At 42.6% G+C, this 14,360-nt stretch overlaps 1 pseudogene; it reads left to right on the forward strand.

Annotated features, from left to right (window-relative positions):
- LOC131402237 (adhesion G protein-coupled receptor E1-like) overlaps positions 1-14,360 on the forward strand; it is a 637,417-nt pseudogene that overhangs the window by 35,987 nt on the left and 587,070 nt on the right.

Here is a 14,360-nt window from a genome sequence, read left to right on the forward strand (position 1 = left end):
GGCCAGTGAAGGTGCAGGAATGCATGGGATATTACAGTGCATATACTAATAAATACTGAGCAAATGATTCCCTTTTTTTTTTTTTTTTTGCATTTGTGGCAAATCGCAGGGACCACTGGGGTGGCATTTGTCTCCTTTGCGGGTATGGAGTCTGTTTTGGATGAGAGCTTCTTCCAAGACCCTCGGACCTTCTTGGGCAACTCCAAGAGGAAGCTGAAGATGAATTCTCGCATCGCTGGGGGCATCATGACCGGGAAGAAGAAAGATGGCTTCTCCGACCCAATCATCTACACTCTGGAGAACATCAAGGTTTGTGAAGAGGTCTCCACTGAGCCCCCATCTACCCGTTGAGAACTCCCCATCCCCTAGTGGGCTTAACTCTTATTTTTGTTTATTGAGGTAACGTTGGTTTATAATATTATATAAATTTCAGGTGTACATCATTATATTTTGATTTCTGTGTAGACTATGTCATGTTCACTACCCAAAGACTAATTACTGTCCATCACCACACACAGGTACCCTGTCACCCCTTCTGCCCTCCTCCCTCCCCCTTTCCACTCTGGTAACCACTAGTCTAATCTCTGTATCTATGTGTTTGTTTATTGTTGTTGTTGTTGTCTTTATCTTCTATTTATGAGGGAGATCATACGGTATTTGACTTTCTCTCTCTGACATTTCTTTTAGCATAATACCCTCAAGGACCATCCATGTTGTTGCAAATGGAAAGATTTCATCTTTTTTATGGCTGAGTAGTATTCCATTGTGTATATATACCACATCTCCTTTATCCATTTGTCCATTGATGGGCACTTAGGTTGTTTCCAAGTCTTGGCTATTGTTAATAATGCTGCAATGAACATAGGGGTGCAAGTATCTTTACACATTCATGTTTTCACGTACTTTGGATAAATACCTGGCAGTGGAATAGCTTAACTCTCATTTTTAATGGGGACCCATTAAGGTGGCAAGCTTCCACAATTTCTAGCAACTTAAGCCAATCCTCAAAACCCACCTCTAGAGGAGTAAACTTTCCTATTTCTATGTGGCGTTCTTCCATTCATCAGCAGGCAAGATTTAGGTTAGGTTAAGTAACACTGATGCAGGAATATTTACAGAGACTTTAGTTACATTAGCTATGACCAAGTCAGTGGGAGAGACAGATCTGACATCCAAGACATTTCTTCTCATGACTGCACAATGAAATGGCAGCGTTTTCCTCCATCCCCTATAGAGCATACCTGCATCTTCTTGCCCCAGATGACTTCAGGTTGGCCACACTGCATCCATTCAAGAAGGATTCTCAGGTGACCAGGGACTTTGATTTTTTCAGCCAAAGCAGAAGTCTGAGAGCCCCAACTGCGTTTCCTGGAGAATGGATGCAAAGGGTGGCAGGTGGACGCCATCTGGCTGCATGATCCTTGAAGCTTCCGAGACGCATACTGTCTGCAGCTGTAATCGAATGGCGAACCTGGCCATCATCATGGCTTCTGGGGAGCTCACGGTCAGTACTGATGCTCTGTTTCTTGCTCCCCAAATCCAATGGGAAAATATTGACTAAACATGCATGGTGTGCCTCTCATGGCCTTGTGTGTTGTGGGAGGAGTCATGGGGACACAGAAGGGGTGTGTGCCATACCTCTGCCCTTGGAGAATTCATGGTCTTGTTGGGAAGCCATGACCCTCATATGTCAGATGAGGAATGACCCTAAACAGGTGCAGGCACAGTAAAAATCACAGATCCCATTTACTGAGCACTTATCTTGTTCTGGACCCTTTATTTTAAGTGTTTTTAGACCCATTGCACAGGATAAGAGACTGAGGCTCAGTAGCCTTCTAGTAATTGGAAGGTGGGATTCTATTCCAGGACAGTCTGGCTCCAGAAGTCTCTTTCCACTGAACCATACAAATGGTGCAAGAGGTTGCGCTGTAGGAATTCAGAGGTGTTTCAGTGAGATCTGGTGACAGATCAGGGAAGAAATGAAGAACAAAGTGAGCCTTGGTGAGCAGGCAGATTTGGGAGAGAGGAAAGACATCCTCATTAGTGCTGTGGTGAGTTTCCTTACCTCTCATGCAAGATCTGAGGTGAATTCTCTGCCAGGGAGGCCCTAACTGCTAGTTAGAGGAGTATGGGGCTTAGGACTTGAGAGACCTGGATCCAGAGCAAGACCAGCCGAGTTTCAAGTCCATCTCTGTCACTTCCTAGCTGTGTTAACCCAAGGTATATATAATATAATGTTTATATATTGTATAATTATACATATAATTATTAATATTATAAAATACATATAAAATTTCATATACCTATATGTTATAGATGTATTACATATATATGCATTATAATACCTATGAATTATAATACATATATATAATTTCAGGAATATTGAAATGAACGTGCAAATGGACACAAAACTGTTTTTTCCATGGAATTATTCTGCATCTCTGTCATTTATTTAAAATTTACTGAATTGTAAAATATCTCCCACATAGATCAGAACTGGGTAACCTGGAGATGTGTGCTCTGACAATACATCGTTTTCCATGGAAGTACTCATTTTTCTCTACACCATAGATCTCATCCAGTCTCACAGCCATAAACACCATTTATTAGCAATGACCCCAAAATACTAAACAATGTGCAGTCCAGCCCCCTTCCTGAATTCTAGACTCATATAACCAACCACCTACCTAGTGCCCCCACTGAGATGTCTAATAGATGTCACAAATGTAACGTGTTCCAAACTGAGCTTCTGATCCCCCCGCCTCTCATTTCCATGGAGGGTCCCCTATCCTTCTATTGCTCAGCACAAGGCCGTGGAGTTATCCTTGACTCTGCCTTTCTTCTTACCCTTCATCTCCGATCTGTCAGCAAATCCTGTTGACACTTCCTCAGAATGTATCCAGAATCTGATCGCCTGTCTGTTCCTTTGTTGCTTCTATTCTGTTCCAAGTCCTATTGTCTGTAGCCAGGATTATGGAAATAGCCTCATAAAGGGTCTTTCTGCTTCCCCTCTTGCCTTTTCCCTGCCCCACCTTTGGTCTGTTCTCCTTGCAGCAGCCAGAGGGCGCCTGTGAACTCCTGAGTCGGGTCACATGCCTTCTCTGCCTACAAACCTCTATGGCTCCCACCTTACTCAGTAAAAGCCAAAGTCACCTGATGGCCCACAAGGCCCTGTACGATCTGACCCTCTTTTCCTCCTTGACCTCATCTTCTGTTAATCTCACTTCCCTCTGCTCCACCCATGCTGGCCTGCTCAGGAATCTTCAGACACGCCAAGCTCACTTCCTCTTTAGGAATCTTGACCTGGATGCTCACTCTGCCTTGAATGTTCTTGTCCTGATACCCACATGGCCAACTCCCTCACCTCCTTCAAATCTTTGTTCCAATCATTTGTTATCAATAGTATTTCCTCTGGCAACTCGATTTCGTACTGCCTCCTTTTCTCCTACCCTGACATTCATGCTTCTCCTGCCCCTAATCCTGATTTTCTTTTCATAGCGCTTACCACTTCCTAACATGCTATAACTTCCTTATTTATTTATGGTCTTCCATCTCACACTAGAATGTCTTATTTTTTCACTGACATATTCCAAACTCAATTAACTAAGATCCAGTGGCTTAATTAAATAGGGAATTATTTTTTTTGCAAGAATAGAAGCCCAGAGTTAGGTGTTGCTGGTATTGGTTCTATTGCTCAGTGGTATTGTAAAGGATTTAGGCTCTTCCCGGTTTTCCAATCTGCTAGCAGCATGTTGGCTTTTCATCAAAATGTTTTTTATGGTTGCAAGGTGGGTGCCATAGCTTCAGACATCACGACCATGTTCAAGGCAGAAGGAAGAGGGATGGGGCAGAAACAGCAGCCTCTCCTTTCATGCCTCTCCCTTTAACAGGAAACAGAAGCTTTTCCCAGAAACCCCTCAGCAGATTTCCCTCTCACCTATTTGGTCAGAACTGTGTCACATGACCACTCCTAGTTACAAAAGAATTTGACAAAACAAGTATTTGGCTTTCTAGCTTCTAGAGCGAGAGCTATCAGTGGTGAAGAGGTTAAGAATGGCTTTGGAGTTTGCCTGCAGTGCCTGCCATGCTAGAGATAATCACTGTTAACATTTTAAGGTTTATCCTTCTAGTCTGTGTTGCCATATTTCTCTCTCTCTGTATTTATAAGACCCATGCCCCTATAGATATGACCCCTGGGATCATGTTTGTACTAATCTTGGTACTGATTCCAGTTCTGATTTCTCCCTCACAGGGTTAAAGCTCTTTCTTGCTTTCAAATACGCTATGAAGCAACATTTGAGGACAGCAGGTGCCGGCAGGAGCTGACGCTGAAATCTTCTCTTCATGGCTTAATGTGGAATTGCAGATCTCACCAGCCCCAGGACTCTCTGGGTGATTCAGAGCACTGATGGGTGGGGCGCTCTTCCCACGTTCCATGCGCTGGTGAGAAACAAGACTTTCTGTTCCAGATTAAGATTTTATCTTCTATGTTCTGCAGCCCTTTGACTTTCCAGAGTTTTGAGGAAATAACAGATCCTAGTGCAATGGCATGACCAAGAACATCTGGCTACCATTTTCTTTTCTCCTAAGTTCTTTGGCGTGTGGCTGCAAGCCTGCCTCTCCAGCACCTGTCACAGAGTATGGAAACGGCTTCAGGAAATGGCTTGTCTTCTGACCGACTGGCTTACCCTTTAACAAAGACTCCTCCTGGCTTTAAAGAAATGGCCAGTAAAACTGTAACGAGAGCCCCAGGGGATAAACAAAGCTCACTGACATGTACGCTACTTTGGCACAAACACTTAAAAGAGTTATGTTGGTAAGCAGGAGTGTCAATGGAGCAGAATTCCAGCGTTTCACAGAGAGTTGAAGGACTTGATGACAAAGCCTTGGGAAATATTTTGGTTTCCTGCAACCTTTCAGGGAACCAACATCTCCCTTCCTTCCTGGAACTGTTTTGTGACTTGGCTAGGATTCGCACTGCTCGCAAAGTTATCACCATCCTGCCTTGCTCTTCGTCCCCCATAAAGTGTTGAGTGCCAAGGAGAGAAGAAGGAAAATTTAAAATGTACATGTCCTCCCTTCCATGGCCACTCTCCAGCCTGCCTCCTCAAAGTGTGGTCCGTGGACCAGAAGCATCAGCATCCCTTTGTTGGATAAACAGGATCTCAGGCCCCACTCCAGTTCTGCTGAACCAGAACCTGTGGTTTAATGAGATCCCCGGGGGGTTTTTGTTGTGCATGAGTGAATGCTCTAGAATATTCTTCTGTTTTCCATGCTGATAGCAGAGCTTGTTTTTAAAACTAGAAAGGAAAACATATTCTTGGCTTTAGGACTTTGCATCTGCCATTCTCTCTTCCTAGAACACCTTTCCTCAAGATTGGACTAATTTCTACCCTCTCTTTGAGTCTCAGCTTAGTCGTCACTTCCACCAGGAAGCACTCTTTAGATCTCTTCAAGTGGGATTGGATGTCACCTCTGCGTGTCCTCTAAGGCTTCATGCTTTCTAGCTCTGTATTATAATTTCTTTTCTTCTTGAGTGTCTCCAATTAGATTCTGAGCTCCATAAGTGCAGGGAAGTATAGTCAGTGGATTCTTCATAAATGTTTTGAATGAAAGCGTGAATGAATGGTTACTCTCCATTTTGAAGATGAGGAAACTGAGGCTCAGAGAGGTTAAGTAACTTTCCCATCATTACACAGCTGTAGCGGGCTGAGCTGGGCTTTGAACTCTTGACCAGAGAGCTCCTCTTCCAGGCCACTAGTCCTTCTCCTTCTCTTTCTTTGACCCTAGGAATTCTTAGTTTGGGAATACAGAGAAAAGACTATTTACTTTGAGTCAACTTATCATTTAGGATTCAGTTCGCTCGGTAATGATCCTGTGTTGAACAATTTGATCACAACATTAAACTTGATTGATGGAGGCTCAGTCTTTGTTATTTGTGGCAGCCACAATTTGGGAGGGGGGCTGACACCTGTTTACAAACAAGAGTTCATTTATGATAGGTTGGTCTTCAATGCCTGGCTTGTCCAGAGGGTTCAATATAGAGGTGACAATTCTAAGGGATATTGAAGCAAGAGAAGGCATGATTTTTACTCATTGCCAATTGTGGCAGGTTAATTGCATCAATGCCTTCAAGAATGGTTTCCATGCCTCCACACCCCTTCCCTGTAACTTTGTAACCCTTCCTTCTCTGACTCTGGCTTGGCCTTGAGAGTTTATTTGGCCAACGGAATGTTAGCAAGCATGACTCAGAGGTTTCAAAATTGGGTGTGCATCCCTTCTTGCCCTTTGCATGATTTGTCTTGCTCGCTCTTGCACCCCTGCCTCCGCCATAAGAACGTGCCCAGTCTAACCTGCTGGAGGGATGTGAGAAACATATGGAGGAGAGTTAAGTCATCCCGTTACACCAGCTGAGGCTGTCCTTAATCAGCCACCTAACCAACTTGTAGCTGACTGCAGTCGCATCAGTGAGCCAAGTCAAGATCAGCAGACCTGCCCACCCAACCCATCAACTCAGGAGCAACAATCAGGTATCATTATTTTAGGGCACTGAGTTTCAGGAGTGGTTTGTTATGAAGTGTTATTTGTGGCAATTGCTAACTGATACAGCAGCCAATGGATTGTCAACATTTTGCATTTGATTGCAACAATTTGGAATATACAAAGAGGAGGATTTGCATCTATATTTCCTCTTAGCTATCAAGGTCTATAAATCTATAATGCTTGAATAAAGTTCTTTCTGACAGAAGACTTGCACAAGGCATTGTCTATCTCTATTACAGTGTTACATGTTGGTTTAAAATGCAATCGTGTTAAGGAACTCTATGTTTCTAAGGTAAGTGAAAGCTGTAACCTCCACAATAAGGATCTTTCTTACTATAAACATCAAGCTATGCTTGGTACGTTCCTTTACCCCCATGGCCTCATATGCCTCCCCTAGAGACAGAAAAGACACTTAGAATAAAAACTGCATGGTTCTCAAATCCCATAAATATAAAGTGAAATAACTCTGTCCTCTTATAATCCAAATAATTTATGGTGTCCAAAAAAAGACAGAATCCATTCATTCAAGAAATATTTATTGACCACCTAAAATGTACTTTTCCTTCCTAAACCATTAAACATCATTGAAAAAAATTAAAAAATTGAAAAGCAAGGATATTAGAACATAAAATATTATTTTAAATTTAAATATTTTATTTTCCCCAAACCAGAATTTATTAAAATTTGACTTTCTTGATTTTAATGGAAGAAAATTCATCAATAATTTTTCAAAATCAATTTCTAGAAAAAAATTAACCATTAAAAGTACATTGAAAAAGTATATGTAGGGGCTCACATTTTTCCTTTTGTATCAGGTTCCATTATGACCCCAGCATAGCACTGTCAGATCTTGGATTTGGATATTTTGCTTATCATGGATTTTTCTTGCATTGATTTTGATATTTTTAAAAATTGCATTTACATGGTATTTATCTTGATTACTTAGTTTTTTTGATGCACACTTAAATTTTGTGCCTGAGACGAGTGCTTCCCTCCCCTCACCCCAGTGCTGGCCCTGATCGTGATCTTTTGTTTTACTGAGGAAGATTCTCCCTGAGCTAGCAACTGCTGCCAATCTTCCTTGTTTAGTATGTGAGCTGCCACCACAGCATGACCACTGACAGACGAGTGGTGTAGGTCTGTACCCAGGAACCGAACCAAGGCCACCGAAACAGAGCATGCGGAACTTAACCACTAGGCCACTGGGGCGGGCCCTGGTCATGATTTTTGGGGGGCAGATTCATACTGGTTTTTCAGGAAGTGGGACAACATCCTTGGCACCCCTTGCTTAAAAACACTTGAGTATTAATAATGCTGTATTAGTCACACCTGTCTACATGGAAAGAGAAAACCATAACATAGTGCCAGATGTCTCATGGCTACACAGAAAGTTATCCTCAGGGTGACATAGAACAAGTATGCCCATGTTATTTTAAAACCTTTATTTTTCCCACTTGTCATATTGTGAACATCTTTTCAACTCATTGAACCTCTTAGAACTTCATTTTTTTTCTCGAGAGCTGCACGGTATACATGCGTCATAATGTATTTAGCCTGTGTTTGCATCATTTCCAACTTTTTAGTACTATAAACTATACTGTAATAAACATCTTTGAGCTAAATTTTGAGCACTCTTCTAGTTAAATGCTTTTAAAATTAGTGGTAGGTTATCAGTGAGAGGAAGCTTATATGTCTTCCTTAATGTCTGGTTGAAGAAAAACATTAGTAACTGCACAAATCTATCAAACTTTCACAAACTGTCCAAAAGTAAATCATTAGAAATATAGTAATTTGAAGTTTACTTAAGCTCTACTCATAGAAAATCTTTCCATCCTCAGTTCTAAGTCATCTGGTTGCCTCCCTGCCTTAACATTTCTGTTCTGTTGTGCCTAAAGTTATCAATCTTTTATTTGTGATACTCAGCATGTTGGATTATAATCAGATGCTCATGTGTTTTTGTGCCCCTCTATCCTATGAGTTCCTTGTCATTTATCTCTGCACGCTTATGACCCAACAGAAGATTAGGTTCACGGATTGGATCAATAATGTTTGTTTAATGAATGCATCAAGGAAAGAGTGTGTCAATCTACCACACAGCAACAGGACACTGTTCTCTATTCTGCCTCCTGAAGGACACCCGATTTTACAGATAATGTCATGCTCTTGCAGAGTCACCCAAAGACCCTTTTTTTAATATGCCTTAATTTTATCTATTTATTTATTTTTCCCCCACAGCCCCAGTAGATAGTTGTATGTCATAGCTGCACATCCTTCTAGTTGCTGTATGTGGGGCGTGGCCTCAGCATGGCCGGAGAAGCGGTGCACGCCCGGGGTCCGAACCCGGGCCGCCAGCAGCGGAGCACGAGCACTTAACCACTAAGCCACAGGGCCGGCCCAAGACCCTTTTGTTTAAGTTTACAATAACAATATGTCTGTGCTAATTCCATTATGAACACTGCTATTTCTAAAACGACAATAAGCAACTTAGGTCAGCTTCCCTAAAAGCAGAGCCTGAGACAGGGATTTTGGTGCCCATGATCTTTGAGGGAGTGCTCTGAGAAGAGAGAAAGTATGGGAAGAAGAAGGAGCGGAGCAAGGCTGTGGTCTCAGCTGGAACCTACTTGCAGCCTGACCTCACTGTGAGCTCTGGAGCATGAATTGTACCTCAGCGTTGGTCCCATTTTGAGGCACAGGGACCAGCCTGTTTTGTCCCTGTGTCAGTTAATTATTGGCTGCGTGCTGCCCCCATGGTGGTGGGAAGATGTATAACAGCTTCCCTTTGGCTGAGGCCAATTTTCTGGAGAAGGGGACAGCTGGCCCAAAAAGGGGACTAGGGAGAGCCACCAACAATATTGACTATTTCGCCCCATCCTCGTGACCACCAAATATGAAAAAGTCAGTTGTATCAATAATTCAGATACTTGCTTGAAGCTCATTGTAATGAGATTTCGAACTGCATTAAAACAACTTGTTTCAAGTGATGCTGCAAACTTCTTAGGCCTTCCAGTAAAACCTTCCTCTTACTAAAGATCTTAAAGATTATTTACTGTTACCATTTGGCTTTATTGAGTCTAGAATGCAATGGTTTTTATATTTCCAAATATACCTCTAATAAAGTACTTCCATCTTTAAAAAATATGAAAAGTGTCAGAAAGAGACATTTCTAATTCTTATCTTGGGAGGGGGCATACTTTCTATTTGAAATCCTATAATGTACAACACCCAATAGTACTTGCCATTACTCCCTGAACATTATATCGCTTTATTATCGATATTTAATCTTTGTCATGTCCCACTTCTGTGACCCTACTTCATGGGTAATTCCCAGCTTTAATAAAAGTATCCACTGTATGTGCAATTTGAAACTCTCAAGCTGCGTCTGCCAGTGTTACAGATATCGGCTGGCTCAATTTGCCTGGCTAGCTTTTGACCATGGGATCTCAGACTGTCTTCCTTCCTCTTCCCTATTTCTCATAAAAATCCCTCTTTGGGAGTTTGTGGGTTTTGCTGAAGTAGCATCTGGTCTCTGCTCCCCATCTTCCTCTACTCTGACCTCCTTGTCAAAGTCCCTCATATGCCTTCCCCAAGTTTCTGCTCAGCTCAGCACAGTGATATTTGCTTGTGGCCAGGTCAAGCCCACAGAGTGCCGAGAGTCATCCTGACCTGTGCCGGAAGAAGCAGGTTCTCTCCCCAGCTTGGGGCTGCCATTGTCTCCCGAGCTTGAAAGCAGCTGCCCTTGGGCATGGAATCACTTTTGACTCATAAACACCATGGCACCATCTCTCATTCTATCCCTTCACTTGAGGGGCCACCAAATAACCACTTAGGTCTGCTGGACACATGGACATTCTCCACCCTTCTGTCTTCTCTCTCTTTTCCTTCCAGTGGAATCTTCTCAAAACCTCCATGCATATCGACTCATGCAGGTAGGTGTTTTGGAGGCGTTATAAGGGTGTATCTCAATCACTTCCAGAAGCATCTAAATTCTACCTCTGGTCCAGCCCAAACACCCTGTGACAGACAGCTGAGAAAACCCAGGAGGCTTGGAGATGTTAAGGAATTGTCACGATGTCATTTATTCATCCTCTGAATATTTATGAAGTATCTATTGTCTAGAAACTGGGGCTATGATACTAAACAAGACATACATTGTCTTTCCTTTCATGGAACTTACATTCTAATGGTGGGGGGAGACTCAATAAACAAGTAAATAGATATTAAAGTGAGCTGGATGTCTTCCATTGACCCCTCCAAATCCATCCAGTTGTCTGCCTGGAATGCTAACATCTTTGGAGTATGACAATGGACTTTCTTGACCTCTGCCTTTCAGTTGGTTTTGGCCAGTGGGAAACACCAATAGGATATCAGAAAAATGGAGGAGAGAGAGGTCAGAGTATTTATTCTCTTAGCTCCTTCCCTGTGAGTCACCATGAGCTGTCTGTCCCTTGAATGAAGACCACAGCTCCAAGATGTGGTGCACCAAATCTTATCAATTACAATTTCTTATCCTTGTCCATTCTGATACTGTCTTAATAGCATTACATGCAGTTCCTAAACATCTTCAGCCTATCCTGTGATTTTATTTCCACATAGAATAAAAAGAAAACTTAGAAAGCTTCAGTTAGGACATTTGCAGAATTAACATCCATACTTTTTGTATGAATTACATCATGTTGTGCCCTCCCCACCAGCATTTTGCATGATCGCCACAGAGATAAAAAAAAAAAAAAAGCCAATGTTGTCTGGATTTTATGAAAAATAATGTTCATCAAAATCCCTGGGTAACGGATATGATTTTGCCAAAACCCAAACTGATCAACTAGGTTCCCTGTTTAAACCCGTATGGGACCAGTAATTTATTTGTTATTTTTTAATAAAAGTCACATAACATAAAATTCACCATTTTAGCCATTTTAAATTAATATCCAGTGGCTTTTAGAACACACAAAATGTTGTGCAACCATCACCCTGTGGGGCCATGTTTTAAAGCATCTCAGGTACCAAGCACACTTGGCATGAGAGGTTTCTTTGAAACAAAAGTGACAGTATATTCTAAGGGCAAGATTCAGTTGATTTCCAGTGAGCCGGGTGAGAAAGAACGTTTGTATGAGCCACTAACCAGGACCACGTTGGCATCAAGTCTAGGCTGCCGTTCTGATGGGGCAGAAATACTGGGCTCTACTTGATACTTGTGTCCTGTTCTTTGCAGGGCAGAACACCTTCACCTTATTTCCAGCCAATCCTCCTAACCAAATATCACTGCTTCAAGGCGTGGGAAGTTTGCTGAGAAACAATTGTGTTCAAACGATAGGCAAAGGAGGAAGTGGCTTTTGTGTTTTGTGCTTCAAACTCATATATTGGCAAAGGGTGATGTTTCCTTCTTTTCTTGAAATGTGGCTTCCTCTTCTGTGACAGTGAATAAGAAAGATTTGGCTTCTGGTTAGAATGAGTAGAGCCCCTATAGTGCCAGGGTGTACGTTAGCTGGCAACTTGTCGAGAAGCGCCTGCCCAGCCAAACGGATTAAATGAAGAGGGTTTAAAGAAGATACAATTTATATAAGTGTGCGCAGGTAGAATAGGTTCTGAATCCAATGCCACAGCATGAGGTGGGGGGGTTTCCCCACACATTCAAGCAATTCTCTGACACCATCTGTGTGTTCTACAATGCATCTCAATTGTGACACTATCTACCCAGAGATAGCGTCAGATCCCATAGGTTAATGGCTCAGTCCCACAAGACTGCCTCCCCTCCTACTTCAGAAGCCAGTCGAAAGCCTAGATTGTCACTTGTGCTTCTGACTGACCGGCTATAGATTGGAGGTTCCCATGACCCCCTCCTCAAGTCCCATTAATTTGCTAGGGTGGCTCATGGAACTCAGAGAAACATTTTACTTACTAGATTACTGGTTTGTTATGAAAGGATGTAACTCAGGAACAGCCAGATGGAAGAGATGCATAGGGCAAGGTACGGAGACGGGGCTTGGAGCTTCCATGCCCTCTCCAGGTGTGCCACTTCCCAAATTTCCAGGTCTTCATCAACCTGGAAGCTCTCCGAACCCACCTTTTTGTATTTTTCTAGAGGCTTCATTGCATAAGCATTGATTGATTGGATTGATTAAATTATTTGCCATTGGTGATTGAACTCAATCTCCATCCCCTCTCCCCTCCCTGGATATCAGGGGGTGGGACTGAAAATTCCAAATCTCTAATCTCTTGGCTGGCTCCACTGGCAACCAGCCCCCCTTAGGTGCTCTCCAAAAGTCACCTCATTAGCATAAACCCACTTATGCTGGAATGGGGCTTGTTATGAATAACAGGTCACCCATTTCACCTTTATGGCTCAGGAACTGAGGAGGAGAGACCAAATACAACAAAAGATGCTCCCATGGCTCCTATTGCTCAGGAAATTCCAAGGGTCTTAGGATCTTTGTGCCAGAAACAGGATGAAGACCAAATATATATTTTTTATTATAAATCACAACATCACAGCAGGGCTAAGAGAAACCAACAGAGGATGGTGGGACACCCTGGGAGTAGCAATATGAGGGATCGCTTATCATTCCTTGGATTAAAGGAGATACCCTTTGATCCAAGGGGATGGAGCAGTTACAGGAACCTGGAAAGGGGCTTAGCCTGTGACAGAAGAATTGAACCACTGCCCAAATGTGCAGTCTCTGCAGGGAAGGGGGAGTTTCTTCATCTCTCTCTTCTCTAGCCCTCTTCTCTCCTTCCACAGCTACCATTTTCAAACTCATTTGGAAGAAAGAGCACAAGAGTGGGCTGATAATACAATCCATACAGGACAACCTACCAGTGCACAGAGCAGAGTAGAGAGGGATGGAGAGCAGATTCTTTCTCAGTTGCCCAAAGTGAATTGTTATAAACTTGTTAAAATTTGAGAGGCAGCCACACCCCATTGAATTTTTTTCCTCCTCCTTCCTCCCATTGAGATAAAATGAGTACATGAGGAAGGGCTGTCTGCTTTGGCTGAAGCAGAGGCAACTCCTTCTGGTTATACCAGGAACATGACTGTCTCTTCCAGGCCGAATTTTTCCCACCACGAGTCCATTGTTTAAGTAAACCAACATTCCCTCTCTTTCATGGGTCTGGTTTCCCCAAGAACACAGTGAACCATCCCCTCTCCCTGTGCTGCATCACCATAAACCCACAGCCAGAAGATAAGCACCAGGTTAAAACACCACCAGATCCTGAATTCAGTCACTGCTGAGACACTCCCATCAATGTTGTCATTCAATGGTGACTCCTGAGGACACCTTTCCCCTGAGACCCACTCCCAGCCTGTCCTCAGCTTCTTACAGTAACACTGAGATTTCCTCAGAGTCCTCCCAACTTGGGCAAGAAACATTCTGAAATGTTCTCTGTATTAATGTTCAGGGACTGGGGACATTGGTAGATGTAATTTGAGTGTGTATGTGCAGTAGTTTCTACGCAGGTATTCTACTTTTCAGACACAGATAAAATAGTGTGGCTACTCAATGCACCAAGAAAATGGATAACTGATCACATTTTTTCATGATGTGAAGTCTTTAGAGAGTAAATGTCATGCTTAGGAGCACAGACTATGGAGCTAACTCTTCACGTCCAAATTCCAGCTCAATCCCTTACTAGATATTTGTATTGACAGAGTTATTTGCCTTATTGGTGCCTCAGTTTCTTCATCTCTCAGTTGGCAATAATGATCAGCATACCTACTTTGTAGGTTTATGGAGAGTATTAAAGGAGTTAATGTTTGAAAAATGCTTGGAACACCTAGTGTATTCCCAGTGCTGTACCTATATATTAGAAATAAAATTTAG

Source organism: Diceros bicornis, assembly GCF_020826845.1.
Source record: "Diceros bicornis minor isolate mBicDic1 chromosome 35 unlocalized genomic scaffold, mDicBic1.mat.cur SUPER_35_unloc_1, whole genome shotgun sequence".
Lineage (NCBI taxonomy): Eukaryota > Metazoa > Chordata > Mammalia > Perissodactyla > Rhinocerotidae > Diceros > Diceros bicornis.